The sequence below is a fragment of the Falco peregrinus genome, chromosome 4 (assembly GCF_023634155.1).
Source record: "Falco peregrinus isolate bFalPer1 chromosome 4, bFalPer1.pri, whole genome shotgun sequence".
In the NCBI taxonomy this organism is placed as follows: domain Eukaryota; kingdom Metazoa; phylum Chordata; class Aves; order Falconiformes; family Falconidae; genus Falco; species Falco peregrinus.
The window spans coordinates 45772615-45792625 of NC_073724.1; the positions used below are offsets into that span (position 1 = coordinate 45772615).

The 20011-nt window shown below is 40.2% G+C and overlaps 1 long non-coding RNA gene across 2 annotated transcripts; it reads left to right on the forward strand.

Annotated features, from left to right (window-relative positions):
• The first annotated feature begins 11863 nt into the window (after positions 1–11863).
• Positions 11864–19593, forward strand: LOC114012073 (uncharacterized). Of its 2 annotated transcripts, XR_003554304.2 has the most exons (4): positions 11864–12195; positions 13293–13549; positions 14175–19178; positions 19277–19593. It is a non-coding gene; the product is annotated as an uncharacterized LOC114012073 (long non-coding RNA). The 2 variants fall into 2 exon arrangements; XR_003554300.2 differs by having other exon boundaries at positions 14175–19593.
• The last annotated feature ends 418 nt before the right edge of the window (positions 19594–20011 follow it).

Consider the following 20011-nt stretch of genomic DNA (forward strand, 5'->3'; position numbering starts at 1 on the left):
CCAGCATAGCAGTTCAAAGCTTCAACCACAAAATAAACAAAACAGTCAAGTTCCTTTTATAGCTGGAAACCATCGCTGACATATGTCGAAAGACCGGCGTGAAGTCTCACGCTTTGAGTGTATGAAAACGATACTGCTTCTCAGCCAGATGGCAGCCTCTTGCCCTGGGTTAGAAATACCAGTTTTAATGTGAAATGTCTGTTTTATGTAGTTTGTTCACGAGCAGGACCTCAGATCACTCGAATCTTAGGATTTGTCCGGAGAATAGTCTGAACCCAGGAGTGGTGCTCTTCTTCTACACAGGCTCATTACCTCAGCAAGAAGCGTGTCACAGCGCTAACATGGATGCTGCCCAAAACATCAGCTGATCTGTGATAACAGGAGGTGGCAGTCACCTCTGATGGCTGGGTTCTTCTTTTGAGGTCTGTCATGGGAGCAGCACCCATGCAGGCTCCGAGTGTCCTGAGCACATAACATCACCTTGTCAGGAAGTGACATCAGGACTGAATGACAGGGCATCAACCCTCTACATTATTTAGTGTGTGATATTGTTGTGAGGAGGGACTGCACACTGAAGAAGATATTTTCTGAAGGAAAATAAAGGAAGGCAGAACAGCTGATTAGTTACTATTATCAGACGCTAATGGGTGTCGTGTTGATAAGATGGTAACCAGATAGCATGTAGAAAGGGTTTTAGTGCTAAGTACTCCATTGCCTTTGTGTGATGCCTCATTACTGCACTTGGATCCCCTCCTCTATAAATTTTTCATGACTTCACCGTTTTCCATGTAACTCTCACTCCTTGCTTTGCTCTCTTTTTTCATCCTGTCCAAGTCCTGAGCTGAAGTGGAAACGTATTGTGTGATCAGGTATAGAGACTCCAGCTTATTGTCTTGCGTGACATGCCCATCTTGAGAAGACGTGAAAATGGAAAAAAAAATCCCAAACTCAGCTTCAAATGTTCATTGTGTTACACTGACAGTAAAGGAGTTCTATTAAGTCTGCTCCACGGTGGTTAACAATTTTTCTTAAAGCTTTGGGATCGATACAGCAGAATTATGGGGTAACATGATTGCAAAGGGGCCCCCAAAGTCTTCTTCACTGAGATGGAAAGTGTGAGTCTCTCTCTCTGTGCCCCCTCTGTGCTGGGGATGTTTTTAAGGGAGCAGAGCATAGCCTGAGGCTGGCTTGCAGGAGGAAGGCAGCAGGTGGAGGGAGGAGAAGCACAGACAGGCCAGTCTCCTGCTGGCTGGGGTGGCGAGGCTCAGAGAGGTCCTGAGAACCAAGGTGCAAATCACAGCACCTTTGGTCTTGCTCTAGTCTGAGACAAGGGCTGAAATATGCAGTAAGCTGATGGGAGGGGGAGTTTACACCAATTCCTTATTGCCTTGTGCCAGCACCAGCTCCGGGGAAGAGGCAAAATTCCTTACTTGGACGACCCACAATTAGCGTCTTCTAAAAACAGAGGCACAAACTTATTTTATTTTCAGAGGATGATAGTTAGATTAATGTATGCTACTTAGTTAGAGGAACAGCAATTAGTGCCAAGTAGTATGGGTCAGTAAACTCTTGGTTGAGGTACATTAGATATGGGTAAAATCTATATGGTCTTATTTACCTCCAGTGACACAATGGATGAGGACCCAGATCCTTGTCATGGGAAGAAGGATAGAGTGGCTGAAAAAGTACCTCGAGTCTTTTAGATAATGTTTGTACTTTCGGTTTTGCTTATAAACTAGGAGATCTTGGTGAAAGCCTCCTTTGGACCCTACATCTGACACCAGTTGGAGGAAAACCCTTTTGGCTTTTGGCCGCTTTTGGCTGTGTTCCTGCCCACCACATGGAAGCCCTTAGCCCCAAGGGTTGGGCTTGGCAAATGCAGCCTTGAGTCATGAAACCCACAGCTGGGCGCAGAGCAGCTTCTCCCCAGCGCTTCTTGAGTGAGTAAGACCTGTCTGGAGTTTCTTCTAACTCAGGCTTGCACCAACTGCTGAGAAAGAAGTTTTTCTTGTGGTATTATCATAACGAAATTTCCATGGATCCATCATCAGCACCATTGGTTCCTCTATAGATAATGCACGTCTCAGAATGAAGTTCATCAGGGCTGCTACCCAGGCTTTCCTCTTTGAAAGGGTCTTTTCTGAAAGATGAGACATACGGTCTCACATCTTAATCTTTTTATCTGGAAACATCTGAGTCACACTTGCATGAGTAACAGGTCAAATGACAAGGAGCAAATGACATGTCTGGTACAAGTGAGCTCACTGTTCCAACTTGCTAGGCAAATGTTTATACATCCAAATAAACAGCACATGCAACTCCTCGGCTGATCCACATGTGACACTTGACGAGCTGATGATGATAGGGGGAGAGCAATGCTGTAGAGCAGAGCTCATGGTCTGTGGCAAGGTATTGTGCACTCAAGAAATCTGACTGCCAGGAACTGGAGACGTAAAAAAAGGATGTTCATGGGGTAAAATTTAACTCCAGAGTCCCAGTCACTGTATTTGAACAGTCTGTGAACATACACCTTTTTTTTCACAGCACCTCTCTTCTCTATGAAACCTTAATAATAATGATAATAATAACAATAATGATAATAACATCAACAACCTCCACCACCACCACGTAATAGATTGGAGACAAAAACCTTCTGGTTTTGTCCTGCAGAGAAGTGGAAAACTATTTAGTTTTCTACTTTGGAATATTTATCAACATCATAGTCCATACCTACCTTTGTTCTAGAAAAATGCACAAGGATCTGTGCAAACCTGGAGCAAAAGATAGCTCTTACTTGATAAACCTAACAAAACTGTGATAGAGTTTTGGAATAATCATGTTCTTGCTTTCTACCCCCCTCCATTTTGTGTGACAAATTTTTCATACCAGAAGAACATCAACAACTAAATATTAAGTATCACTTGATCCTAGTTTTCTGATTTTTTTTGGTTGGCTGTATTAAAAAACACAAGGAAATTTTCAGATTTACAAACATTTTAAATTATCTGATCATTGAAGGACTTGGAAACTGTGGAACCTCTTGAATACTTAAATTAATTGTGGAAGTAACATTATACCTTTCCCTTCCTGTCCCCACTCTTTTTCTTTTACTAGTCAGCAGCTTCAGCTAAATCCTCCTTAGTAATTCCTGTTGAGCAGATATTTTAGTACAGAAGTTAATCTGTTTGCATTTACCAATTTCAATGAACAGCTTTGCAGTACTGTTTCAAAGCTGACCAGTAATATTCTTAGAGTCACATTGTTGTCAGAGGCCAGACTAAATTTGAGCATTGTCCAGGAATTTGCAGCTTTCACCTACTTTTTAAATTCTAAGCTGGTCACTGATGTCAGAGCTGGAAGTGAAATTCTAGGAAATCAAACTCTCATGAATATTTAAAACCTGAAAAACATTATGGAAAAATCAAATATTCGCTAAAATGGAACATGCATATGTCTGCACTGCTAAAAGCTGCAATGCCAAATGCAGAAGGGGATCAGCCCTTCATAAAATACTGTTGACCTTGAAGATCTGATGCGAGGCTCCAAGATCTTCTATATCAGTGACAGAACTGTATAAAGTCATGGAAAAACGTGTAATCCCACCAACATCCTCACCCAGTCTGGGGAAGATATAGGTCTGCCTGGCCATCTGAAGTGAGCTTTGCTTTACTCCCAACTCCCAACACAGGATTTTTCACCCTTTGTCTGACACTTGGATGTCCTCAGGAGCAGAATGGGCATTCACATGCCAAGGCCACCAGTGTGTCCCAGTGCTCAAATATGAAACAGCTGGGTAGGACTCTGGGGAGCCCTGTCTATAAAATAGGTGAAGAATCCTCCTCCAAAGGCATGGAGTGGCTCCAAGGAGACTCCTTTTCTAATTCTGCTCCTCACTGCCAAAGAGCATCTTGCTAGCTACTTTAATCTGCAAGATCCATCTTACTTTAACCGTACTGAAAAGGACTGATGTTTTGGGGTTGTGCTGTGGTATATTAAAATCCATATTTCAAACAATAAATGCTTTCCATTTATCCAGGCTAGTCTCTTTTCTATTGAGCCAAACTTTCAGGCAGTTAGCTAAACCTTTCAGTAATATGAAGCACCTTTTTCATCTTGTGCCAACACTGTAATGCCTCCAATAATTTATGTTTAATTTTTAATACAGTTATCTATCATGAGTAATTATGTGGGCTGCTCACAATATTCCATTTTCTGTTATGTGGTTTTTCTGAAGATCACAGACTTAAAAAAATATCACAGTAATACTACTTTTCTGCTGAATTTCCTCTAAAAAAGAAATATTGAGGCATACTTGAAGATACTGTATGTTAGATACTGTATGTCAGACCCTGAGAAGTTCTTTGCTCTGTCTTTAGATCTACTGATACTAGTGTGAGAAACAGTTTAAGCTGCTGTGATTTATGCACTGCACAGCTAGAGAAAGGTCTGAGCAGAGTTCTTTACATTCACAGGGATTTTTTTGCTGGTGTTTGTGTGCAGAATTCAGGTGCTGGGGACAGAATTTCCCTGCTGACTCTGGTGCTGTTGGTGATGCATGTCAGTACTGGCAGAGGCTTTCACTGTCATCTCCAGTGGCTAATGAAAAGCTAGGTCTACCCTAGCTTTTCCACACTTTCCATCTAGCAAACTTTTTCCTCTGAGCTCTTAAAAATTTAAATGGCAGCACCTGACGGTTGTGCAGCCCTGCCTGGTGTGGGTCCTGCTGCAATGCCACTGAGGTCACTGCAGCTGCCCAGTTGCTCCAGCTGCCCAGGGAACTGCCTTTAAACTAAACTGCACCCTTCTGTAACATCCCTTTCTGCACAGCAGGGAGAACTGGAAGGGTATGATGTTTGCCAATGGCAAAATGGAAAATATCTGCTCATGGCCCAGAGCTGCTTACACCAGCATGAGCCACGAAGTGACCCTTGAGCCACGGCCTGTTTCACACGTGCAATAGGAACAGCTGGTTTTCTTAATCTATATGTGGCAATAAACACTGATATGAGTACCAGATCTGTCTGCGGGACTGGAAGCTGAACTCCTAGGGGTCATATAAGTTTTCTCTCCAAATCTACATTTTGAGATATCGGTGTTATTTCTCTCAGGCTTGGGAGCTCTCTGTATGAGCACTGCTCTTTTGGGAGGGGAATAATGGTTCTTCCCTTTTTTTTTCCTGGCCAGACCACAGCTTGTCCTGACATGCTCCTGCTCTGGGAATTGGGACTGGGATGTGTGTGGAACTGCTGACAGAAATCTATACCAAGGAGGCCATTTGAGCGCTGGATATTCATCAGGGCCATTTCCACCCTCTGTGTTGGTGGAGAGGCTGTGGGACAACAGCACTTCTCTGAAATGGCAGGGCTTCATGAGTGAATGATGCATTAAATTCACACAGGTCGTCAGAGCTTACAAGTGCCTTTGTTCAGGAAAAAACAAAAGTTAAAATAAATTTCTCCTCACAGTAGACATGCCCAAGTTACTGGTTCTCATCCAAGTACCTGAATGTAATGTATTTTGCCGTATGCACCAATTATTCCCATGGAGAAGACACAAGTGAAACCAAATAGCTACTCCATTATGGAACTTGCACAGCCAGCCAATAAGGGACAGAAACACCTTCCAAGAAAAGTTTCTGCTTACAGTCACTTCAATCCTGATCCTCAGAGAAGACCTAGACAATACCTTCAAAAGACAGAAACTTGGAAACTAAACCTAACACTCTAAGATACTGCATCTCATGGGCTCAGTACGGTTGTTGGTGCAGTCTGCCTGGCATGCCACCCTGTCCTTTGCTGGAGTGAGGTCAGAAGCTTTCCTCCCAGGCTGCAGCACTTAGGTTATACTCAGAGCTGTTGCTCCCAGTGAGAACTCGTTCCATTGCTCTCTGAGTCTTCATCAGACCTAAAGGAGATCTTGTACATCCACAAATGTATTATTTTTTTCCCCTCAAAATTATTTGACCTAATGGAAGCTATTACCTGCCCTTATGAACTCTGTATCATGGGATGGCTGCAACTACAACACTGGGATTAAAGGCAAAAGGGCTGCAGGCTTGGCCTTGTCAAAGTCTGAGGCAGAACTTCCCTTGATGTCAGTGTCAGAAGATTTCACCCAGATAGCAATACAGTTTGTTTTGGTAGCAGTTCAAGATTTACTCATCATATCAGATGTTTCACCACACATATAGGTAGCATTGAATAATAGAAGATGTGCAGGTAAATCTAAGGCTGTAAGTCAATCAAAGATCTTTGTTAATGTCTTAAGCTGAGAGTCAAGCAGCTTAAGTAGTTTATGACCATGGTAGAACTCCCTTGATTGAATTACTGCATAGGCATTCAATTGCATAAATGTATTGTTATTTATATGGTGTACCAACCCCTGGCTTTAAAGTTAACTGTGGCAGGCTGTAACTAATGGAGAAATAGCAGTATGGCATTACAGTGCCCCTTAAGCAATGAAAATGAATGATGTGCGCTGTGTTCTGTGCTTATATAAAAATAATTATTGCGGTACCATAGGGAATTAATTAATTTGTATGCAAGAAAGGAAGGAGAAGTCGAGGTTGTTAGTCAGAAATAGTCCCTGGCCCCTATACCAGAGTGTAGGACCTGGGCAATGGCCATTACTGTTAGGGACCTGTTTAAAGACTAGATCCACAAATTTTGAAGAACTCTTTTACATTTAAAGGCAAAAAAATGAAACAGAGAGAAGATCGGCACAATAGGTAAGAATGTTATCAGTACAACAAGAGCACAATACTGTGCAAAGGATAAAGGGGGTTAACGAGGCCTCTCTGGATCTTAGCAGCCCTGTGCGGAGGGAAGGCAGGCGCTGCAAGCCCCGATCCCCATGAAACCACTTACAGCGACAGGTGGGAGCTGTGTGCTGGCTGCAGCCCAGCTCTGCTCTCTTGCGTCCTCCCAGGGGCTGCAGCCTTTTGGTCTCCTCTTTTGCTGGTGAACTGGACAGATAGCTTTACCAGCAGCTTTCCAGGGGAGACAGCAGAGAGCATGCACATTCAAATCAATCCTTTTCGGAGGTGGTCAAAACTGCTCAATAGCAGCGCAGGCTGCCTGTATCACGGGCTGTCATGGCAAATTGGAGCTGACAGCTAGAAACTGCTCACATAGATTTCCTATTGCTCCTTTTAACCAGCCTGTATTAAATTGCACCAAAAGGGCTGACAGCCTTAAAATCCATGCCATTATATCACATTAAGGGCTGCAAAAATCTGCCTGCTTTCACAAATTTCAAAGTCAATTGATATATAAGCCCAGTAGACATCCTAGAGCCTAGAGACACAGTACAACCAGCACACGTATATGCGTGTTCATTCTGCATCCAGTTCCATCTGCAGTTCTCAAGTATTGCCCCATATCAACATTCCTCAAAATCCTACACATAAAGGAAATTCTTTTAATATAGAAAAAATAACTACAGGTATGAATATTTCCTTTGGGAAGCCTTCTGGCAGCACATGGCTTTTGAAAACATATCCATATCATGGACTCATTAATTACAAGAATAGCCTGTATATGTATGAGCACTCCTGTGGAGGAAAATGGTGCTGACTGTCTTAGTAAGGAGTGAATATGAATACTTGCATGTCAGGTAGAGTAAGGACTCAGCCCTGTGTATAATTTTTAACACACAACTTCTGCAAAATTTTTCCTCTAACACATCTCCATCACCTCAGCAAAAATACTGAGTAGAGTAGATAGTATTCCATAACCAGTTCAGCAGAGAAATGCTCATACCAATGTGCTGGTTACAAAATAATCTTTTTCCATAAAGCTTAGGATACATTGCCATTCTCATTCCCTGGATAATTGTGGTGATGGGACTGGAGGGGGATGAATTATGGCTCTGCTTCCTTACTCCTCAAGCATGTTGCCCTTGCTATCCTGACTGTTAAAAAGTCAGCAGACTGTCACTTTTATAGGGAATATCAGCAGAAGGTAATTTTCTTTTAGGTCTCTAACTAGTTTCCCTCCAGGTTCAAGTGAGTATAAATAACATATATCAAGGACTGGGAGATAAGCTACCTCTCTCACACACATAGATCCTTGGAAACTAATGAGACTTCCTTCCTGAAGGGGAGTTTATCAGAAGCTAGACAACCCTTAATTTGACACTCAAGAGCAGTTACAGGCAAAAAAGCAGTTAAAGGTATTTAAACTGTATTCTTTTTGTCTTCCTTCACCAACACAGAAGAAAAAAAATTGTTCATGTCATCCATGTGACGTTTTTCAAAATCCCTTGCACAACGAAACCTCAACACGTAAAAAAAGCTGCACACAAAAAGCAGTTAGATTTGACATTGTGTATATTATGGTGTCATCCATTCTTTTGGTCACCGGACTTGGGGCTAGTCTGCTCCAAATCCTGAGAAGAGCATCAGGAATTCCATAGGTCACCCCAGTCTGTAGCAATGGCAGCCTGACCTTGGCACTACTTGAAAGGTAAACAAGGACTGGGAGGGCCTCTTCACTAGCCTTCAAAACTCTGTGGCCCGATAGGAAAATAATTAACAGAGCTGGCTATGTCCTCAGCTGTGCTGGAGAGATTACATCAGGACTTAAACACACAAACACAGACATTATTTAAAGCTGTAGTCTAGATTCATGCTTTCTATCCAGAAATTTATTTTTCTGTCAATGTGCATTGGTCCACTTCTTTATTTACTTTTCAGATCCTGGGTTTGGACAGTAATAAGTGTGATTTTACTAACTGCATAGCTTTCCTGGATTTAATTTATTATCACAATCAAGTATGTCTCTTAGAGTCTCTTTCTGACTCTGAAATCTGAGTGTTTGGGTGTGGCCTTTAAGGTATCAGTGACTACTTTGATTCAATGTTATGTTAAGGACTAATGTTGATTTGATTGGGGTGTGATAATTTCCACTGTGTGGTTCAATGCTAGTAACAAAGAAAAATCAGGTTGGTTGATTTAAATATTGCTAAAAAAAGATTCTCGCACTAAGTGAGAGGGTCAGAGCGGCTTTCCTTCAGATCATTAAAAAGGGAAAGTCTCAAAAGCAGCCTGGGAGGTCATTTGTGGCTCAGAGTCGTGCACCAACAAATGCATTGATTCTCCCTCACCCTTGAGAGCCATAGCTCTATCCAGGCTAAAGTCCCAGAGATTTAAGAGCATTTCCATTCAGAAGGCCAAAATTCTTTGGCATCCTCTCTTTACATGCCCCACAAGGCACTTGAAATCACAGTGCCTGATTTTATGCACCAAGTCATGCAAACGTATTCACTATTTATATCACTAGCAACTGAAACAAAGATTTAATCCTCAAGTTTCCAGGGAGGGAAGAGCCATATATGTTCCGGTTCCAGCTCTGCCGCCTTTAGTAGGCCTTCTCCAAATAGATGTTGGGTTGATGCCAAGGAAGTGGTTCGTCCTTGATTGAACACTGTCCGCATAGCTTGGACAAATTGTGTACAGCTGGTTCTTTCTACATTAGGATTAATGGGGCATAAACAAGTCCATGGCTAACAATCAGGTTGTTTCGATCAGCCATGACAATGAAAAGCCCTGTAGGAAACATGGTTATCAGACACCTATTATGGAAATATGAGGAACTGCTGAATGAATTAGCAAGTCTTAGTGAAATAAAACTTCTCTGTACTGCTTTCTGCATTTTTCCAGTCTGAGTGCAGCATCTTTCAAGAACAGAATTTAATATATTCCAAGGTAATTTCACCTTAAATATTACTTTTCTTTTTTTCTGTTGTGAACTACTGATGCTATTGCTTCTGACAATGTCAATCAAATGGATTTGAACTTTTTGCTGGAATGCCTAAGTTGTTAAAAATGAAACAGCCTGCAGTATGCATAACTCTGCAGTAATTGTGCTGCCTTCTTTCTGCATAAATTAATTCAAAATCTCAAATAATTTGAAGTAGTAACTACATGATGATCAAGCAAGTTTTGCAGAAGTAAAATGAAGATACTGAAGTAACAGTGATGAACAAAACTTCCAGGCTCTAAACAAACTTGAAGAATCATTAAATCAATGCTGGGATTAATTTTATTTTTCTTACCAAATGAAAAAAAAAGGGTCATGAATTCTTATCAAGCTTCCTTAAAGGACAGCTTGGCATTGGCTCTGACTTCTTAAAATTAAAATTATATTGATTTTCCATTTTATTAAATAAATGTTCCTCCCTGAGCTTGCTTTAGGAAAAGAAAAATGTTTTCAGTGCAATTTTCTCTTCAGCTGTTGCCTGGACTTTGACTGTGGAACGCACATCTACATCCAAATTAAAAGAGGCGAAGGGATTACCCCAAACAGCCCTTGTTCCAAGCCCCTCGTGGCACCATGCAAGTTTGCCCTCTCAGACAAATAAACAAAATGCAAGTTCTGTCAGGTTACCCTGCATGATACTTCATTTTAAAACTGTTCATGAATGTTGATGTTCTTGAGGAAAGAAATTGGTGTGCTACTCAAATGCATTGTAACAGATCATCTTCTCCCCCACCCCCCTGCCTGCATACCTCACTGTGAACATCTTGGAGCACTTCTGCCTCTCACAGCTTATTAAACATGGACAATGCTAGTGCTAGTACTGTGTACAGTCTGCCTCCTGCTTTTGAGGGTATTTTATACATGCACCACCAAAAATGGTAGCTGTTAATGCTATTGGATCCATTTGGATTAAAACTGGAAACTTCTAAATGGGCAGAGTTATGAATGACGTCCACTACTGCTTGTTGGCTTCTTTTGGATCTTTGTAGTTAAGGAAGACTAGAAAGACTTTTTCTAAATCTGTCAACTATTAAAAGTGTTCCTTGACCTCAGGGGCAAAAACGTATTTTGAAGTGAAAGGACCAACCCAGGATGCCCTTGTGCTTTATACTTATGTTGGAGAACAAATAGCTGCTGAGGTAAAACGTGCAATGAGGTCTGGTGCGAGATCCCTTATTTCCCTCCCTGGTCTTGTGGCCACTTTTCGTGTAAGGTAAAGGAAGAGCTCCAGACAAGTCAGTATTAAATAAGATGGTCTCCGAAGGAGCTATTAGTACTTTCTGTAGTGCTATGTGTGATTGAAAATGAATAATTTGGTAAGATAGTTATTGTATTATTTGCATAAAGGTTTTTAAGACACAATTTAAGCTCTAGAGAGATGCCAAAAATCCTTTCTTTGTCTGAAAAGCCAGTTAAGACTGTTAAGCAGCATAACATTCTTAGCCCATCGCATAATTTACAAAACTCAAGCACTCAAGAGCAAGGAAATGAATAATTTAGAAGATCATTAATCTCACACTACCCACATGATAAACACAATTATCAATCTTATCAACTATGGAGAAGTGAACATTTCATCACAACACAAGGACCATCACTCTGACTCTAGCTACAAAATATTTCAACAAGAAACACCAAACCAAAAACATAGAATAAACCTGTTCAGAAATATGACAGTCAGCTATGAACATGTCAGTGACGCAGACTGATAGGGCCACATGCAAGCCTGATGTCAGTAAAATTCAGACCTGTCCTAAAGTTTTTCCTGTTTTGCCACATCTATTCCAGTTTTAGACTTTTTTTTTTTTTTTTTCTGATCAGGTTCCTCTGTTGGTTGATAAATACAGTTGCTAGATAAGATTTTTAAACAAAAGTATGGTGATACCGAACTAAGGATAAAGCAATAGAGAAACGCTCCACCTGTAAGAGCCAAGGTGTTTTTTTATGTGGTACAATAGCTTATTCCTTGAAGCAGGCTTAATAGTAAATGAGTTACTGAACTCACTGAAATCAAAAGAGGCAGGATCTCACTCAGTAAACCTCAAAATGGGAACAAGCCTGAATTCTGGCCACGCTGCAGCTGAACTCTGAAAGCCTGGAGGACGAGATCACCGTGCCAGCTGTTACTGCCAGAGTGCAGAGGGCATGTTGGGATTTAATAAGCTACAGCTATAGCCCGCGCATTATGTTGGGAGCAGGATACGGCTGAAGAGCATTGCTGTTACACCATCCGCTGAAACAAGCTCTTGCCAAGCTTCTCGGGTGGCTCATAGGGGTAGGTAGGTGGTGGAAAATCAGCCGCAGATGGCACTGTTTGAACTGTCTGAGCTTTTTACATTTACCTACCAGCCAATACAAAACAAGCAATGTCCTCATCTGTTAATTTCCTTAGTTTTTCCTGCCTGGCTTTTGCAAATGGCAAATGGCATAAGAGGTAAGTATTTTTTTTTTTATTTTTTTTTTGCTGTTACATATTAGTTTCAGCTAGCTTTAGAATCAAAACTGTATTTTTTTTATTTTGTGTGTGTGTGTGTGTGTTGGTGTGATGATATTTCGGGATAATGGAAGGTTAGAAAGTGCTGCCTGAAACCATGCTCACCTGTCATAGATTTGAGATGAATTTTTGGTAGGAGCAAAATAATACCACAATATCTAATGATAATCACATTTTTGAAGGGAAATACAATTCTGTTTTTTGAAAGAATAATAATGCCTTTTCAGATTCATTCTCCTTCAGTGGAATTACATAAGAAAACACCTTCTTGCTGACATTTCTACAGGAAATACCAGGAAACTGAGCATTCCTTACCTTATGGCACTTGCATAAAAACATGCTTTCCTGCATTATTTCATTTAGAAATGGAAAAAAATTGCTTTTCTTGTGTTACAGTGTTTTCAGCAAAAATCTTGAAAATATACTTCCCAGGCTTACCAACTGTGTGGATACTCCAAATCGCACTTAATTTGCTGTGCTTATTGCTTATATGAAGCAGTCATGTTAAGCTTTTTTAAACATGCTTCTGGTATTATTTGAACGGCAAGGGAAATGTGAAGTTCTTGGCTGTGCATTTCTTTCACCTGGGCTCATGGGTTCACAAACGAATTTCAGGAGACCAGTGTCTGGGTTTTTCTTCGTTGCTAAATGAAGATTCTTCCTGATGACTTTCTGCCCTAGATCTTACAGAGAAAGTCATGAACCCCTGCTCTGTGTTGATGAATTAGCATCCCAAATTATGGCAGTGGCTGAGACTATTGTCACCTTCTTTCTGTTTCTAGAACTGCCCTTTTTTTTTTTTTTTTTTTTTCTCCAGCTGTTTTCATTTCCCACTGACATTTCATCTTTTTTCAGGTTTCTCTTTTGTCTTCTCACTTCTCCCTCAACAGTAAGATCTTTACCTTGCCCGGAGAAAGCTGCTAATACTCTAAGGTTGTTGGTCCTTCACTAATGGTCTTGTTTCAAGGCTTTTGACGGAAGTCAAAGATGACAACATCTCAGGTCTAAGAACTTACCATACTTGTTCTTGTTTTCAGTTTCAAACATGGTCTCCTTCTATGCTGTGAAGAGATCCTGTGCAAACTACATGTGATCTGCATGGAAGCCAATAACAACTGGTAAAGCCCAACCACACTGGAGTCTGTGGAGGTTTGGCTGGAGACATGAATTTGTCCCCTTTCTTGTAATGAGCTGCAGAGGGACATCGCTAAGGGCAGGCCCTGAAGAAGAGGTTGAAGATGGCTTGGCCTTTGCTGCATGCTTGTGTAAATTAAGGAAAACCATTTGGAGGGAGGTGAGCTTGGAGTAGGGTACCTCTTCCATCTCCAGTCAGCAGGGCAGGTTCTGGCAGCCAGGGCTCATCCCACCGTCCCAGGCAAGAGAAGGACAGCTGGTGGGTGCTGGGGACAGCATCAACCCCAGGCATCAGACATCTCTCTGGAGATGGGGATGAGCTGAAGCTATGCCAGGACATGGGCCTGTGGGGAGACAAACTGCAGCAAGGGAGGTCTTGACCAGAGACCTGGAAAGCAGTTTTCACCATAAGGATGCTGGCAGGGGTACCCAGGAAGGCTGTGAAATCCCCCTGCTTGGCAGTATTCAAAGCACAGATGAAACAAGACCCTTAGCAACCTTATCTAGTTCAAAGCTGGCCATGTTATAGGTAGGTGTGTTGGGCCAGATGACTTTCAAGAGGTTCTTCCTAACCAAACCATTCAATAATTCAAAGTCACACTGCCACAAGCATGGAGGGAATCAAAGACCAGAAGTAGGTACCTGTTGTTTTTGAGCAGCTTCTTGGAGACAATACAGATATAAAGATGTCTCAGCAGATCTATTAGAAAATGAATACAGCCCCCCCCCCCCCCCCCCCAATTCTCCCCAATATTCCTGAGACTCTTCTCTTTCCATTCTCCAAGATCACTCATAAATTGGGAAGAACAAGACATGCAGAGCCTTCCTGTGGCATTGCAGCGGGAGCTGCAGATTGGTAGGTCATGTGCAGGGTAGGTTCTTCGTCCCCGTCCAAGACCATGAGTTTTGGTAGGACCAGAATTCTCCGAATCCTATCAGAAGTCTCTGCAAAATCCACTTGATCCTCTTCTGACAGGCAAGATGGTATGAGGGCTTGCAGTCTTCATGCTGCAAGGCCATTAGCAATTCTTGTACCTCAGGTGACTTATTAATGTCTTACTTGACAACTCAGATTTAAATGCATGTTGAAAAATGTCTTTATACTGTCGGAGCTCATTAGGTTTTATGCACAAAACAAAATCATTATTCAGAGATTTGGAACTGCTTTACTAAAGTGGGCATCTATTGAATATCCCCAATGCAATTCTTCCTTCTAATACGGTAATTCGTTATCTGTATTTAATTATCTGCAAGGTGAAAGGTTGCTGGGCAGTGTTGTTCAGCAATGGCCCAATGGAAATTTTTAAGTACTTTCACTCTGGGCTGACTGTCTTTACAGATCAATCTTACTGCTAATGACAACCAATACTTTCAGATGTGATTACAGACTAGCTCCATCTTTTCATGAGCCGAGACTCTTTGGAATCATATGTATTGATCTTTTTAATAGAAGTCAAGAAAAATGAAATTACCTTGCCTTCTTTTTGCAAAACTATGATAAATGGGAAGTTGGAAAGTTACAGAAGATTTTTTTTCTGTTGTGGATTATTTTAATCACTAAAAATGATGGTCTTTTTAATAATGTTTGTCTTTCCATTATGCACATTTGCAGCAAAGCCAAAACTTATTTTTGTATTACTTTATATAACCACATTTAAGCAAAGACATGTCAGAATTGCCTGCTGGTATATTTAGGTAACTATCAAGTAGATTCTAGGCTAAAGGAGAAACCTGCTTTTAGATGCCAAGAGATTGTATTTTCTTGGCATCTACGAGTATAACCTAATTTTTAGAACAGCATTTTGGGATGTCTACAATCAAGTATTCATCTGTTTCTTATATAGAGCTTACCCTTCATTGCATGTAATATTGTGATAAAAGACTTTACCTATGTGCATTTTCTTTCTTCCTGGAAGTGTCATACTGGCTTTCACTTTTCCAGTTTTCAATGGCAATATATGTCACATGGCTCTGTCTCTTGCTTCATTCCTTTCTTCATGTTTATAAACCTCTAGTATTTTACAACAAAATGTGCCTATTGTACCCTGCCCTTGAGGCCTAGAAGACAGTGTTTTGGCTTTATATTATGCTATAAACATATGTGCACCCCACTGAGAATAACATTTGCTAGCCTGACTTCTCATCCTTGTGCCAACAGAACGGAAGTAAAAATATGTTAGATCCCACAGTAATTGTAGCTATTCCTCTTGGATAAATTCCATTGCCAAGGTAGTGGGTAAGATAAATCTTGGTGACACAATGGCAGAAGAAAAGATATGGATAAATCATAGGAGTGATGGAAGATATATACTGGTGGCTTTCACTGGTATTAATTGGAAGATACATACATGACCTACAGATATTTAAAATCAGAGGCACTGGCAAACTCTCCTCAGTTTGAAAGGCAGTGTTATACTTTCTTATTGCTTGATTGATCCTCAGTTCTTTTCAATCTTCTATGTTGTAAATCCATGCTCTTTTCAAACTTATTTCCACAAAGCAATTTCCTTTTTTTCTAATCACACCCCCCATAATAATTTTTAACTTCCCCTTCACTTTTCATTATGCCTTTTGTTACAGCAATCTTCAACACCCAGTCATCTGGTTTTATTGCTGTCCTTGAAACTCAATATTTTTCAGTCAGGTTACTTTCTGAACACTTTGGTAACCTGTATCTTGCTGTTTTTAGGGATCCAGACTTAACACCTTTTGTGCATATTTTCAGCTTCGGAAGTCTGTGGTTTTTTAAGCCATGATACACAGAATTTACGTTTAGTTCAAGGAGTTCCTAAACTGTATGTATGTGACTGAGTCCACTGTGTGTGGAGTGTACACCAAGGGCACTGTATGTCTGCCCTGTTTTGTTTCTGCTTGTTTCATAACCTCCTGCTGCTGGCCACTGTTGGACACAGGTTACTGAGCGGGATGGTTTTGGGTAGATTCAGTGTGAAGGTCTTCTGCTGACATCTCTATCCCACAGATCCTTGCTCTCGCTGCTCTTGCTGTGCCTATTTTTCTTTGAATATCCTGTTCACAGGAATTATTACTCTTACAATGTTGAAAAACCCCTCAGAACCTCACTGATTATAATTTTATGATATATCTTTTTGTGAGGGACTAGATCTTCTAAAAGTAAGCTTCTATATTTCATATAGACTGGGGTCTGTCTGTATTGCAGATGGACTAAGCCAGGTGATAAAAACATTTTGTGACATGCTGTGCTCAGCTGCAGACAATCCAGTACTTAAATGAGAAGTCTGAGAAAAAAAAAACCCAAAAACCAATTGTCTATTAATTGCTTTAAGTATACCTCAATATTTTCATTAAAAACAGTGAACAATGTTTCAGAATGTCTTGCAACCATTCATGCGCAGTCAAAACCAGCCGGTTATTTTCTGTGGCCTTCTTAGACTTTGTTTTACAGAGTTGTGTCTAACTGATTTTACCTAGGAAAGCTGTCCCTTTGTGATTTAATGAAGTTGTGAAATTAACCACTGTGGTAAGAAGACTGTAGAATTGCATCGCAATATATTTATTTCAGTTTATCTGGAAAAGTCAAGTTATTCTGCCAGTATAGTTTTAGTCACGAAAAAAACATTTCTTTGGGAAAAGAACGTCTTTGACTGTCTCAAAGATGCCTTGTTTTGAACACTAGAAGCTCATTTGTTGGCATGGTGAAATAGAGAACACTACAGTTGCCATCTGAAAGATGAGTAACATTGCTGATTTAGTTCTGTGAACCACTGGCTTTGTGAAAGATTTTTTTGCCAGTGGATAGCATGTGATGAATAATACATAGCATAGGTGTTCTTCCATCCTGCTTATATGAGTTCTCAGCTCATATTAAACATTTTTTTTAGCAAGCATTGCACTGTATGTGTACTAAAAGTTGTTACGGTATGTCCAAATCAGCCTGGATTAAATAACTTAAACCATTCAGTTTAGTCCATCTAACACTTATGCACATAAGTGAATCTATTTATTTGAATGTATTCTTTAAACTCAAAGGTCCAACTACTCCTGTGTTACTGCATCCCTTGAGGAGTTTCATTATAAAATTGAATAATCCTGATAAGATGTGTCTGGGTACCTGTATCACTTGTGTGTCAAAGGAAGGAGGACATTGCTATTGCTCTGAGTATTTCCACCTTTTTCTTCCTTAATGTAAGTATTTACGGGATGAACATGAAACAAAGGTTAGCTGTACAAATAATGCTTTACATGTAGAATAGCTTGCAGGATCAGGCAGGATGTAATTTTATTTTTTTCTTTAGTGTGGCTGTGTTTCTCATCTGGGCAGGAAGCAAAGACCGGTGTATTGAGGTAGAAGGGAAAACCTGAAATTAAATAGGGTGATATAAGCTAGAGACAGTTTTCAGCATGTTTTTTCTCATCTCAATTCCTTTTTTTTCTTTTATGGCTCTCTGTATAATTTTTTTTGTTTCAGTCTACCCTCTTACATAGTAAATGTACTAATTTCTTTGCTAAAGCAAATAAGATAAGAGAATGCACTATTTTTCTAAATGTTGAGAAACTTGGCTTTACATAACCTTGAAATTTTCTGCACAGCTCAGAGGGAAAAATCATCAGTTTTGTCTGTGTAGAGCTTTATTCTTGTTCTTTAGCACCATTACTCTTTGGTATGTGCAACACTTGGGTTGTGTGACAGCTAGTCACTATTCCATTTCTATAAAGACTTCGCATGTTATTATGGAGTCTGACAGATCACTACCAAAGCTTATAGCACAGTCCACAAATGCACAGCAGTTATTGCTAAAAAGTCAGCATTTCCTTGCAATTATCATGTAGTGGCATCAAAAATCCACAGTTGTTTCTCATTTAAATGACAGAGAAAAATAGTTTATCTATCCATCCATCCATCTATCTATCTATAGTTAGTGCTGCTTCATAAAATTTGTCAATGTTAATGTTTAGCAGATTAGAATAAGATCTTATTTTCTTACTTCAGAAAGAAAGGTTAATTTGGAAAAGAAGATGAAATATACATAGTACCCAGTGAATTAGGAATGTGAAGGAGGGAAAGAAGAGAAGGAAAGCATTTGGCAGAAAAGAGAAGTGACAGGGATGGGATGAGCACTTGCATCAACAGTTTTGTCAGATCTGTGTGTCCTACTATAGTGAAGAGATAAACTGGTTTCCACCAGGCACCTTGAGTGTTGCTGAAGCTTTGCAAAAGGTTAAATCAAAGAGTAGTCAGCTCTCAATGTGACCTCTAGTTCATCTAAGATGGTCTTTCCTCCATCTTAAGTATTAAAAAAGACTGAAAAGTAATCAACAACTTGGTGTGGGTTTACAGTGGTCAGGACTATAGTTTTGGTTATCTTGAAAAGATCTGCAATATTCTGAAATGGCAATGAAAGAGTTAAATCTGTATTGAGTATCCCCAGAAGAATAAGTCAAACACTAGTTATTTAAAATGGGAAAATATTTGGGCTGGTAAAGAATTTTTTCCATTCAACTATATTTAATGGAAAACTTTTTCTGATGAAACAATTTTTTTTTAATGAAAAGTCTAATGGAAATCAGCTGTCTGGTTGTTGTTTGGTTTGTTGTGTTTTGTTTTTTTTTTTCTCGGAAAATTTTGGCTTGTTGAAAGAAGAAATTATAAAGAAGACAGGAAAAGAACACTTCAACAAAGATTCGAATATTTGGAACATAGTGGTGGCTACTGAATGGTTAAATATTCTGCTGTCTAAAAAGTCAAATTACCAACAAATATAAAAGCTGGTGTTGCCCCAAAGGGTTCTTGATGCTGCGCATGTCTAAGTGTAAGTGGTGAGAAGAGTGCTGAAACATGCCTTTCTGGTGGGGCTTCCAATCCCACTTCCACAGAAATAAATGAAAATACACTTTTTGACTACCGTAGGAAGAGAACTGGGACCTGGGATCTAGGGCTTTCATGAATATGCTGTGTGCTGAGGAAATGAATCTTAGGAGACTGGCTGCAGCTGATGGCCAGCAAAGGGAAATTCATGTCTGCAGATGGAAGTATGACAGTTGGCAACAGACTCTAACAGAAATTGTTTTCTCTCTGGAATTTGATAACTGTTAATTCTTCATCTACTTGGCTTCCGCCAATGAACACAGTACTTTTCACTGATAAGAAATTCCTATTGTTAAACTCCACATGAACTCAAAAAAATATTAAGGTATAAATGCTTACCAGCAAATATGAGCAGCAAATGTCAGAGAAAATTTAATAATTGAGCTTAATAAAATAAGCTTGTTTTTGGAACCTTGCTTTATATGTTTCTGAAAGAACAATCACTCTTATGAAACTAAGTCAGGAATGAAATGTAGCGTACGGCTAATTGGGAAAGGATCAATAGATCTAGCAAAGCCATGGGAGCCTTAGGAGTCCTTCTAAATGGCAATATAAAGCAGTGTTGGTTTAACAGTCTGCTCCATTTATCTGCCCTTCTGCCTTATGAGGGACTGAATAACTAATGCAATGGCATGGTATAGGTTGTCCTTGATGGGAGGTGCGGCTGGTAAACCAATATCTCGTGTGAGGCCCTGAGCAAGGTGAGATGGTGACTTGAAATGAACGCTGATGAAGGCTTCCCACCAGTGTAGCCTACAATGGGGTACTTCATCTACA